General features: G+C 34.3%; 1 long non-coding RNA gene across 1 annotated transcript; it reads left to right on the top strand.

Annotated features, from left to right (window-relative positions):
* The first annotated feature begins 52 nt into the window (after positions 1–52).
* LOC113496254 lies at positions 53–7,766 on the top strand. Its single transcript, XR_003400798.1, has 3 exons — positions 53–302; positions 3,674–7,381; positions 7,686–7,766. It is a non-coding gene; the product is annotated as an uncharacterized LOC113496254 (long non-coding RNA).
* The last annotated feature ends 5,255 nt before the right edge of the window (positions 7,767–13,021 follow it).

Genomic DNA, 13,021 nt, shown 5'->3' with positions numbered 1-13,021 from the left:
AAACAAGATGTGATATAATGTAGAATTAAACAAAAATACTAAATAAAGGGATGGTTGGCGCTTTTTGGGGGAGGCCTACGTTCAGCAGTGGACGGCAATAGGCTGAGATGATGACGATGATGATGACTAAAGAAAAGCAATAATTAGTGGAGGAAAGTACCTAAAACTTGAGCTTATATGTGGTACAGTCCCTATTAATGCCCAGCTCATGTATATCAGTTAATGATGCTGCAAATAAATTGCCAAAAAGATAGTGTAGACTTTATTGAAGCTTTTAAAGGACTACTTGGATGTCTATACAGGTAATTTTCAGTCATCGTAACTACCCATTACCTGTATAGTTTATGGAAATGTGCTTTTTTTTAAAAATATTCGTATAATTATCAATGAATAGTCATCTTTCAATATTGCGGAAGATAGTGACCGACACGGTATTACCGAAGCCGGCTTTAAAGGAAACATGAACGAAAGCGTACAACTAATTTACATGTTTACTTCAAACGAGAACCTGATTTATGCAATTTACCATATGCATGATCGTAAGACCTTATCTAGTTGATGCAAAAATATAATTCTTTTCTTCCACTTTAACTGACTCAGCCAATTAATCTGCTGAATTGCTTGTTAATCTGCACTCTGAATTACGTAAATTAACAGTAACACATAAATAATAGAATAAAATTATTATTTTAAGACTTCTCACTAACAGTAAAGGAAATCATGGAGAATAAACCTTTATTCCAAATATTTGAAACCGCCACCCGTTGTATACTAGCTTGGTGATGAAGCTCAACCTTCCCTATTCTTAAAGAGGCTTATTTCTAGCAGTAGCACGTATATAGGCTGGTATTGTTATATAGGTATAGAGCTTTGTTAATAATTATCATATGCATTTACACAATAAGTCCTATATTAGTCATGCTTTGTAACTAGATACAAGTTTAGCGATTAATTGCGGCAGTTCCTTAGGTATGAGAGCGGCGTGGAGGATGTGTATTATTGACGCAGTACTTTTTACGTACTTCGGTCAGGGGACAGCTCCTCTGACCTCATCATATATATATTTGAGCCCGACGCTTTGGTCGGTGCCCATGAGGTTGGCCGCAGCAGCGAGTCCAAATAGACAAAGTCGATGACAGCGTTCTGTCACGCGACTGAAACGATCACGTCAACTGGCAAAAGCAAACACACACGGCACGTAACGATGCCATACCTAGGTACGGAACTGCTTCAATAAATCGCAACACCTAATCAACCCAAAAATAAACAAGCTTTTTTTTTCAGAACTCATACCAAGCAATCTACATTATCTCGAAAAAGGATTCAAGATGAGGAGATGTGTGGGTTGCTACGAAAAACTTCGCACCCACTTATCAAGTCGTGAGGCTGATAAAAAAACAAGAAAAACTCTCACACAATGCATCGGTTGCAAAAAATATTATTGTTTGCCCTGTTTTAATACAAAGCACAAGTACAATTAAATAAGAAATCGTTATTTTTTCCATTTCTAAATAATATGAAAAGCTGCCATTTTTTTTAGTCCGGTATGAGGTCATACGTACGAGTAAGTCACCATATTTTATTTTGCCTATAAAATCTAAACTAAATCTGCCCACAGGCGGCGGCAGATTTAGGGCCGATTTTTCAATCGCCAGATAACTTTTATTCGACAAATATGTTTGAAGTTTTGACAGTTTTTGTATAGAAAATATGTCAAACGGCCATATTTATCCCACAGGTAAAAGTTATCTGACGATTGAAAAATCGGCTCTAAGTTAATCTGCTCATTGCTTAGTCATTGCTACAAAACCGTAAAATTCGGCATATTTGGCGCCAAAAAAAAATGACTATTTTAGTCTGATTACTAAGCCTCATGCCGCTACAACGTCTGGTCCAGAACCAGATATGAGAGAGGTTTCCAAGATGAGGGGATGCACTACCTACATACTCCTGAATGAAGACTGCATATAATAATGTCTGCAGGCAGCCACGACCATGGTTGGCCTAATTATATTAAGAAAAACGAGTATTATATTAGGTATAAAGAGCCTACTAATTTAACGCGTCGAAGCAGGTTTTACTCAAAAAATATAAAAAATATTTAGTGGTATTCGCGTTTATACTCTAGTCATTATGAATCGTGATCTCATGTTATATAATTTTTAAGTTTATATTAGTAAGCAGCCAGTATATTTTCCGCCGAAAAAAAGCAAAAATGTGCTAAAAAAATACTTGTCTTAATGAATGATTAGTAATTAAATATGTCTTCTATGAAAATTTCTTTCATTGTTTTCGTGGTATACCTAAGTCTCAATATCTTCATTCGTGCACAAAATAACCTGTATAACTTGCATTTAAGGAACTTTTTAAAACGTATGTAACTTTTTCAGATCCTCGTTTCATCACTTTAGTCTCAGGCAAGGTTCTTCTAATGATTAACGGTTATACATTCCACAAAGTGACAGGATCAAAAATGACTCAAAACAGATGGCGCTGTTCTGCTCACAATAAGAAATGTTACGCATTCGTGATCCTCGGTGAGGACGAATCGTGTATTATAAGGACCAGACTCACCCATAACGGCCATAATAGGCCATCATACAAACTCACTTCATCTGGAAAATACGCAAAAATTTAATGTTAAAAATAGAAATCTTATAAGTTTAATAAATAGAAATAGATTTAAGAAATCTCAAATCAATACCCACGTTTTTAAATTTCACTCCATTAAAATTTAATTAAAATTGGTCCAGCCGTTTTTATAATTGTAAATTGCATTGTCATCGGGTTTGAAGCTACCCTGAAAATTTCAGCCTGCGGGAAGTGCCTCAAAATTGAGTTGCAAAAATCCAACCGGGACGACAAATAAGCAAACATACAAACAAGAAAGTGAGTGAATGAAAACGTGGTAAAGAAACTTACTTACTTAGTGTTAAACGAAATGTCTATTAAAATCAATCACTTTAGCTAGTAGGTAAATATATGAACCAGAGCAAATGGTTGACATCGGTTTATAAAAGACGTTGTACAGAGGCCTACCACTACCTCTTGAAGTCATATTATTGCAGTTGTGAAAGAGAGACGCTCTAGGTCTAGAAGTGCTGTCCCGCTTCCACGGCTACAATAATATTACTTCAATACGTGGTGTTAGGCCCTCAAGTGTTATTGCACTTACTTTTCCGTTAATCTTAATGTTAATGCAAGTTGCCTTAATTAGTGTTCACAAATTAAAATGTCCCTGTACTGTTGTATTAGAAGCATAAGAATCATTACGATTACACTAATTATTGCTTATTTTATTGATTAATATAGAATTATGTTATCTATAAAATGTTTATCAGATTAAATAAACTGTATATCTTATTTTTTATTTCTTGATTTTTTATTAGACTTCCTCTGAGTGGTATAAAATTAAAATGGTTTTGGGAAATTCACTCATGCTTGCGCAATTTGTTCCCAAATTTGCCAAAAACACAACAGCTTAATATTTCAAAGGTTCCAAGGGTTGTTTATCCCACCCCATGACCATGGTTCCAGAATAAACATGTTGCATGTTATATTAAAAGAGTTAATTCAGTAAACCAATATTATTTGAGAAAGAATCCATCATCACTGCATGGAATTGCTGACATTTGCCCATTCTGGCATTAACATTTAATGTTTTTTTTTTCAGATCCTGTGTTTCTTAGTCTGAAATCTGGAAAAGTATTGCTTTTGGTGGAGGGCTATACATTCCATTTTACCAAAGGCAACAGATGGCGCTGTTCGTTGAAGAATAAAGGCTGCACAGCTTTCGTGGTCCTCAGCGAAGACAGCAATAAGTTTGTCAGAACCAAGCTAAGACACTTCAACCATGAAAAACCAGTCTATAGACGCCTTCCTTCAGGAAAGTATGTAAAAGTTTAAAGAAAACTAAAAACATATAATAATTTAGTTTTCAAGCAATCATGTAATCTAACAGGACGTTACGAAAGGAGGCATTTAAACTAATCATCAAATAATCATAAATCATCCAAAATATTGTTTTTTTATAAAACTGGTATATAAGAGCGTTTTATTAACAGTGAGTGTTTGTAAATTCCAAAAAAGTTCTAGTCGATTTTAACTTTAATTATGTACTTCTTATTTATTTATGAATCTAGTAAGTAATTTATTCGATAAATGTAATATCATAAAATATCCATTGCACCACTTTTTATGTGTTTAAAAAAACGTAGATTTAGAATCTTCTGTAGAAATTGTAATGCACTAAAAATATTTTTAAACATGTAAACGGCGTGAAATTATTATCACTGACGTCAGTAAGAAGAAAAGAGAATTTATCTAAAGATAGGGAATAAAAGTGTGAGTTTTTATAGTAGTTTTACTGTTCGTGACGTTTACGTCACGTCTCGAATCTGTGATGTGATGCAAAATAAAATAATAATAATAAGGACTGTATGCTATGGCGTCTGAATCGTTTGGTAAACTGTTGTGGTTATTGAAATTATTTCCACACTTTAAAGGTTTGTAAGGTAGGTAGCGGATTTTTTCTGCCAGAGACCTTATAAGTAGTATACTGTTCACTTACAATCACTTCAGCAATAGATTATTTATCTATAACACCAGTATTACGAATGATGCATGTTTTCTTTTGTCTCAACAGCTTTAACAGAACATAAACGTGTTGTCGGTGGTATATTTCAAGTTCCGCCTGGGAGGAAGGTGCTAGTTCTCAGAGATTTTCTTTACGATGAAGATCATACGTGGCCAGGGGAAGCTGTCAAGTGGAAATGTTCTTCTAAAGGATCACAATGTCCTGCTTTCATTCTCATGAAAGATATCAATAAAGTCCTGAAGGATTTTGCTGTGCACAACCATGAACCAACAGTTACCAGAGAAGGAAAGAAAATTAAGTTTAAAGTTAGAGGAGAGAAGAAGAGAGAGAAATAAGTGCTCCTTAACGGTGATATGTAAGCCAGGGTACTAAGCTTGTTAACTAAAGTGTAACGTGAAACTTAAATAAGACGAGAGACAGTGACTTATTGGTAGTAGATATTGAATAAGTTCTGAAAATAGACGGAAAAAATGTACTGAAATTATAAAAAGGGATTTTACCCATTTTAATGTTGTAATCTTAGCTCAGCCATAAATGATCTCACTGCTGTATCGTTTTTCTTTAAGAGTTTTTAAGATTGTTAATTTACTTGTAGTTTCATCTAAGTAGTTTTTTGTTACTCTGTATGTTAACTGTTAAGTTTAATACTTGTTAATTGTTAGAAATTGTTAATTGATAGCAACTTTTTGCAGTCATTGTATCTTGTCAACCTTTATTGAAGATTGTAAATGAGAGTACTTAAGTTGTTATGACAACTTTGCTCAAATATGTTCATGTTTTAACGTATTTCGAGAGACTGTCATATTTAATTAATAACCTAGATAAAATGTTTTCAAATTATATATTTTGTTGTTCCTATCCATATATTTATCCTGTTTAAACTGAATGACAATTATAGATGCACTTTAAAAGTGTTTTTTTTTGTCAATATATAACTTTAGGACGTTATTAAAACAGCTATGTTATGTCTTTTTTATTGTGATAATTGTAGTGTAAAAAGTACAGATACTGAAATTTTTGTCGTCTTTTAATTTCTATTATTGCTAAACAACACAAATGCAAATAAAACGCAAATGACACAAATGTCGTCCAAATGCTTTCAAGTATGAGATTTCCCAGTAAATCGATGAACATAAATAATATAAATTTTATTTTATATCTGTAAGGTGGCTAAAATACAAAAAAGGACTGATTCTCATTGACCATACCATAATGACTTACTTCAAGGCATTCAATAAAAATATTCACTCTTTCAGTATAAGCATCCTAATTAATTATTAACGACCAAAAACATTTTAGGAGAGGTCAGCGGAGTTTAGTTGTTCAAATTCAGACGCTATTCATACACCTTCCTTAAAAGATATTTAAATAGGTACATTTGAGTGTTATTTGTGCATATTTTAAACTGCGTTTGTTTCGAACTCTGATTATAATTCTCATAGACTTCCTTCTTGGGAAGGCAAAAAGGCACCGAACTCTAACTCTCCGAAAACTTATTACGTGGGCTAAAATAGACCAAAATATTTCTACCTTCCATATGGTCACGTTTTCGCAGATCCCACAACAATAAACACTGCCTTTTTTACACGGGGAAAAGATTTACTCTCTTCACCCTGAGAAAGCGGAGTACATATATGTATGTTTGCCGTTCTCTTAGCGGGCTAAAACCACCGCAGTGCTTCACTCATCGACCACGGTAACCAGATGCAAACTACCGAGATCCCAAGCAGGGACGCTCCTTTCTAGAGCCGCGACATCAAATTGGAGTTGTTCTTCCTTCCGCGTATTGAGAGGCACGCGGAAACACTGCGCGCTGCCTTTAACCTTCAATTAAGGGCAGCATACCTCCCGCGACTACCGCCGAATGCCATTTATGGTGAGCTGACGGAGAGCATTATCAGCCCCCCTTCTAAACTCTCTAAATGCCTCCCAAAACCCCTTAAAATAAAGTTAAATATCCCCAACAAATCCCCTGATTTGTCTTTCTCAAAAACGGAATTTTTATGTTTAACTTTCTTTTTACAGTTCAATTCATAAAGTTGGAAGGAGGAAAAGAAAGTCTGTTTTACCAAGGGCACACCTTTTTCTTGCGCTACAAAACAACCATTGGGAATCGCTGGTGCTGCACATCCTACCCGAAGTGCAAAGCTGGCTTACTCTTGGACTCCAGTCACAAAATACTTAAAGTCGTCATGTCTCATAACCACCCTCCCTGCAAACTGCATTACTGTGTACAGGCGGGCTATTACATTAAGGTGAGATAGAAGACAGGGATTCAAGTACTGTCGTGGTTGTTGCGACAAAGAAAGAATGAGGATGTGAAACTGCCTGTAGTAATAGAATTAAAGAGTCAGTCTAGTGTGTATGGGTTGGCGAGCGAAATGCAACGCGGGAAAACCTAGATAAAGATCCGTCTTTAAGCTACACTATCTTCGAAATTGTTGGGATAAACTAACAACAGTAACTGTGACTGAGTCCATGAATGATCGACTTAAGCAGCTTGTTAAAAGTGCGATACAAGAAAATGAATGTTTGCATCAAATATAACACTAATGTGCCGAAAGATACTACGAAAAAAAACCTCTTAATTTCGAGTCATAAGATTAAGAGCACCTCCGTGTTTGGACACCTGGTGACCTAACTGACGTCTTAGACCGAAAAGGATCGTAAAATTCGGATTGCTTGGTATATAATAACTTGGATTATAGGCCAAAGTAAATGGCTTGCTATTGCAAGTAAACAGAGCGCTTTCTGGGTTTGAATATAAGACAGCTGCTGGCTAGCGTAAGTTCATGCTGGTACATAAGTACCATTTATGTATTATCGTAGTTTTAATTTAATTCTTAAAAAAAATGCATTGTAATATAACATCAAATAAAGATTTATCATTTTTGTACTCGGAGTTTTATGTTAACCATAATAACATTGAGGTAAGTTTTTGTCTTTGTAGACAGTAAGCCCAGGTAAATTGAACCAATTTTTAAATACTTTTACCGAACGAAAACAATATTATTTATGACAAAACAATCTTCATCTTAAAAACACATCATCTGCCAATAATTTAACAAAAACTGTCTCGTGATTTCAGCTGAGCTAATAACCTTGACGACTGGAAGAAAAGTGCTACTATATCAAGGCTACACTTTCTATAAAAGGTACCAGAAGAAAGGTTTGATATTCAATTGGGGGTGCAGTGCCAAAAAAACATGTAAATGCTTTCTAGTAACCAATGAGAATTACACGATTTACAAATCCAAAACGGACCATAATCATCCTAAAAAGAACATATATAAAACCAGTATTGGGAAATATATGCGTATATGAGAAAAAAAATAAGATTAAACAGGAAGAAATTATTTTGCCCGCACTGAGGAATGTAATCCTTGTGTCGCGGGGATTATACACACATACAATCAGTGGCGGATTAACCACGTACCAAGAGGAGCAGGTGCTATCGGCTTCACGAATAGGGCACTGCGCTCTAACGCCTGTCTGGCCACAAAAAAGGTTAACACATTTCTAAAATTGAGTGCTCTTCTAACAAGTTACTGTTTGTACTACTTACACTGCACTTCGCTTATGTAAGTTGGTAGGCTAGCATAGCAAAAATAAAAGAAGAATTTCAGTGCCAACAAAAAAAAGGGACCCGAGCTGCCTTAATCCTGCACTACGTACACCCAGATGAGTGCACACCAAGACAAGTACAAGACACCCAGACTTGGAACGAGCATTCGTGGATGTTGAGTGTGTAACGAAACATAAATGTAAATGGATAGGAACCCCGTTCAGACGGGTGGACCTAAAAAAAGCTGGTTGCGTCTGGATGCAGACAGACAGTTGGTTTAACGAATGCTGTGAGATTTTGTTTAGTTCGTGGTTAATAAATATAATCGTCTTGGTTTTTCGTTCTTCTTCTGTCTTTACACAAAAAGAAATTGTTATATGACACGGACTTTCCAATGTATAACTATTCTGTGACTGCCCGGTAGATGTTGCTTTGAAAAGTAGTAGATAGTGCGTGGTAAAAACTTTTGTAGCTTGTTTATGTTGGTATATATTTAGAAATATTTGTTATAAATGTTTAGTTTTCACCGTAAACGTACTGAAAAGATTTTCAGTACGTTTCGGTGTATTTTGATACATTGTTAATATTTATTGTACATATACTTTTGTAGTGCATGAGATAAATAAAAAGTAGTTAGTCAAATACCTGTTTTTAATTACTACAACCTACTAATACTTATTTACAGTGCATATCGTCCCAATGGCCGGAGGAAAGAAAATAGCATTGCACAATGGCTTTACATTTTACTTGAAAGGCAAAGTGGAGAATTGTGACCAATGGTTGTGCAGTTCTTTCCCGCAATGCAAAGCATTTCTCCACATTGATATGGCAATACCGAAAATAAAAAACAAAAATCTGAAACACTCGCATCGACAGAAGATAATGTTGAAGACAGCAAGTGGGGCACTTATTGATTTAATGAAATAATTTTGATTAGATTTTTTGCCATTACTGTGGTACCCTTGTATTTAGGAGATCATATAGGCTGCCAAATATGTCATGTCTGACAAATTCGGTACATCCTCCCCGGCATTGCTTACATAGAGGAGAAAAGAATTTGTATCACCAAGTTTGCGTATTGAGGGGTGATTTAATTTTTAATAAGGTTTAATCGCAATTTCTCTTTACTTGTATCTTAAATAAATTAAGAATAATATGGTAGCCCTTAGCGTAGTGGAACACTAGGTTTCTATATTTTTAATGTATTTTACTCTTAAACGTATTTAAACCAAATATGTAGTTCTAGTCTTTAGATATTAAAAGGTTTTTGAATGTCTGTCATGTATCGATTAAGGTTTACCTAGGTTTGGGGTACCCATTCAAATAGATTTAGGAGATCAGATAGACTGTCGTTGTATGTAAACATACGTTAAAACTCATGAACCTAGCAATGCTTAGGAAAATGCTGAAGGCTGGTAATGATTCCCATTCATATTCGACTTTGCCAGCCTGTTCTGCCTTATACTCAAAGAATGAGTCTTATAGAGACAAAGAAGAGCTTGTATAACTAAGCTTGCTGACATGCAGTATAATGATCTCAATTTGATGTAATCATATTTATTCTCTCTATGTCTTTAATAAACTAAGTATAATATACTCTAAATTAATTAAAATATCGAATTTTTGCCTTTAGCAATTCTAGGTGTATTTCGGATAGTTTTACTCTTAAAAATATTTAAACCAAACAGTCTAGTCTTTAGATTTGTAAGTCTTTTACCTAGAGGTAAAAGACTTCAACACATCAATTTTAATATTTTTCTCTAGTGTAGTCCATCTTTGTATTTTTATAACTCTTTCATATCATTTGGATTCATCAATTTATGTATGCCTCTAATTAGATTACGATTTTAACATCGATCATTCATTATATCGATTTTTGTATTTCTCTAATAAATATGTAGCTGTAATTGTTTTGTTTTTGTCTTTGTCAATATTCAATGGATGGAATTAAAGTGTCGCACTTAAAATTAGACTTTGATTACCTAATATATTAGCTATGCAATGTGAAGTTATACAAATTGTCGTCATTTTGCTACCGTGTTGTTTTACTAGAGACGAAACACAAAAACTACCTATTAATATGTAAAGTGTGGCTACAAGCTATGAAGCAGCGATTTTTGAAGGTAAAAATCACACACACACACCTGTCTTATTATTTATCCCCATAACGCCTAAAAACTTTAGAAAGCCCCCCCTCTCCTACGCCTAACCCGCCAATAGAAGGTACAAGGTATGAGTACATACTATGATGTAGGTATCTAACCTGTATATATTCCCTTTTCTTTTTCAATCTGACTTATCATAAATTTTCAGATGCGAACGCACAAAAGGTGAATTATCATGATCAAATGCTGACTGTCGTTGACGAGTATTATAAGAACCTGAACACGTCACAAGGTTTAGAAGCGTCATCGGTTAAAAATCAATGAAGATGTTTCGATGCGAACTGGAATGAAGTATTAGAAAAAATGTAGTGAGTGTTAAATGTAGTACAATTATGAGTTTAGTCGTTATTTATTAATAAGTAGACCACCGATTACCCCCCTTTTCGTGTATCCGCTTATTCACTAACGGGTCCCGGCAATGTGGCCGCCAATGGATGAAAACAAATGACTATTCTAATTGTGCAAACTCTTTAGTAGAAAGTAAATGAACCTTCTTGTTACTGCCTAGCCAGTGTCAGAAAGTCGTGTCAGAGCGCTTCCATACCACCGATCCATTGTAAGAGTAGAAATAAACTATTGAAATAGACTAACACATTTCAATATCCATCGTTTGATGTGGTAACACGCTAAAGGAGATTATTGTTAGATTTTAGAAGACATTACGTCTGTAGTTATATTAGTTATTTATAGTAGAAATTACAATGTAAAAAAAAATGTTCAATTAGGAAAGTATGTCTTCAACTTTTATAACTTTTCTAGTCTTGTAAAACTTATGGATCTGTAATTCAATGAATGCAAATTTCAAAATCCTTGTTTTATTTCCCTCCACTATCAACGATCACAAGTAGATTGGTGTAAAGAAAATGTAGACCCAAAATAAGTCATTTGAATACAGTAATATCCCATTGAAACTTACAGGTGAACTTATAACCACGCTGAGTGGGCAACAGCTTTTGAGATTTAGACGCTATTGCTATGCCAAGTCTCCTCGAAGTAAGTGGAACTGGCGATGTATTCACACGCGACATTGCTACGCTACTGTCACTGTGGACGAAAACCTGACTATACTAAAGCAATCGAAGGCACATCAACACCCCCCCAAATTGTACTACAGGAACTTGAATGGGACTTATGAAAGCACTAAGAAGAACTCCTGGATACGGCCACAGCATATGCAATTCAATTGAAGTTTGCTTCGCGAATAGTTGAGTTGTATAGGTAGTCAGGCCAAAACCATTGCGGGCGACGTGAAGTGAGGTCAATCCTCGGAGAGGTTGTCTTTGTGCATGTGACTTGAATGTTCGTGATATCATCCTGCGATACAAGTATTTAATTTCTTAGACGAGTTGTTTTTTTTATGAAAAGTCTAAAATACACTTAATATTTTTCTACACCCCACCCCTCTGACACTTGATGGTCATTGTTATGCTCGTATGTTATTAAATTTGGAGTCAAATCGCGTAAGAATGATTTTGCTTGTGGAAAAACGCAAAAACAATAGTGTGTGTAAAATTATATTCACTACAGTCACAGTTTATAGTCACGGCACTAAAAAAAATATAATGTAAATAGATATTTAATAATAATAATATGTATATTGTACAATTTTATCGGGCTTATTAATTTATTTATTAAGCATAAAAGTATAATAAATGTATTTATTTTCACATTTAAGTTTAAGAATAATATTATAGACTTTAAAGTTGGATGGCTTTATCATTGCCAGTTCTATGCTATGTCTTGCTCCCACTAATGCAACGGTCTTACTCCATGAGCTGTCGGTAGACCACCAGTCCACCAGTATTATAATCTTTGTATATATCAATATAGATTAAGTTAAAATTAATTAAGCAGTGACCTAGTCAGCATTATTGTTTAAATTCAAATATATAGGTTCATTAAATAGCCTACATGTCTATTTTCTGTTTCATTTACATCCTAAATCTGGTTTACATTGGTGGTTTACCATGTAAACAAATATTAATTAAAAGTATTTTCTGTTTGCAGAAAAAAAACATACTTTATTAAATTACTTTATCTCATCATATTTTTGAATGCTTTCCAGTTTGCATGAAAATTTTAAAAATAAATTAAATAGTTTGGCTTTTATTCTTTTATTTTCCTTCTTTTATTTTAGATCAAAATCATCCTTTATTTCTAAGTTTAATTTAGTTCAAAATTCTCCATTACAAAACTAAAACTTGATTTTTATTTTCAGTTCAATTGATCACGACGGTTCAAGATAAGCTGCTATTAAAATACAAAGGGCACTATTACTCAAAAACACCTTATTTGAAGAAACGATGGAGATGTATCAACACGAACAATTGCTATGTCGGTGTTATTGTGAATAACGATTTCTCCATAAAGAAAGAACCGGGTGAACATTTACATGCTCCAAAGGTCTTCGCCGAAACTGAAGATGGAAGATACAAGCTCGTTAAGGATAATATCAATAAGTCTTGCGATTATATTGTTTATGAATACTAATTGAAAGCGCAAGCAGTTTAGTTTTATTTCTTGTAGGTACTAGGAAAGATCGTTACAGTAGTTCAAAAAGTTTTCATAGCTACAAGGTCTTAATTTAAAACATGATGGTAGGCATATCAGAATAAAATCGGCAAGTATGCAAAATAATGTAAATCCATTGTCAAAATGCTCAGATTTCTTATTAGTTACCTTAGAAAAACTGCT

Source organism: Trichoplusia ni, chromosome 7 (genome assembly GCF_003590095.1).
Source record: "Trichoplusia ni isolate ovarian cell line Hi5 chromosome 7, tn1, whole genome shotgun sequence".
Classification (NCBI taxonomy): domain Eukaryota; kingdom Metazoa; phylum Arthropoda; class Insecta; order Lepidoptera; family Noctuidae; genus Trichoplusia; species Trichoplusia ni.
The sequence above is the reverse complement of the archived record's forward strand: the minus strand, read 5'-3'. Positions and strand labels throughout refer to the sequence as shown.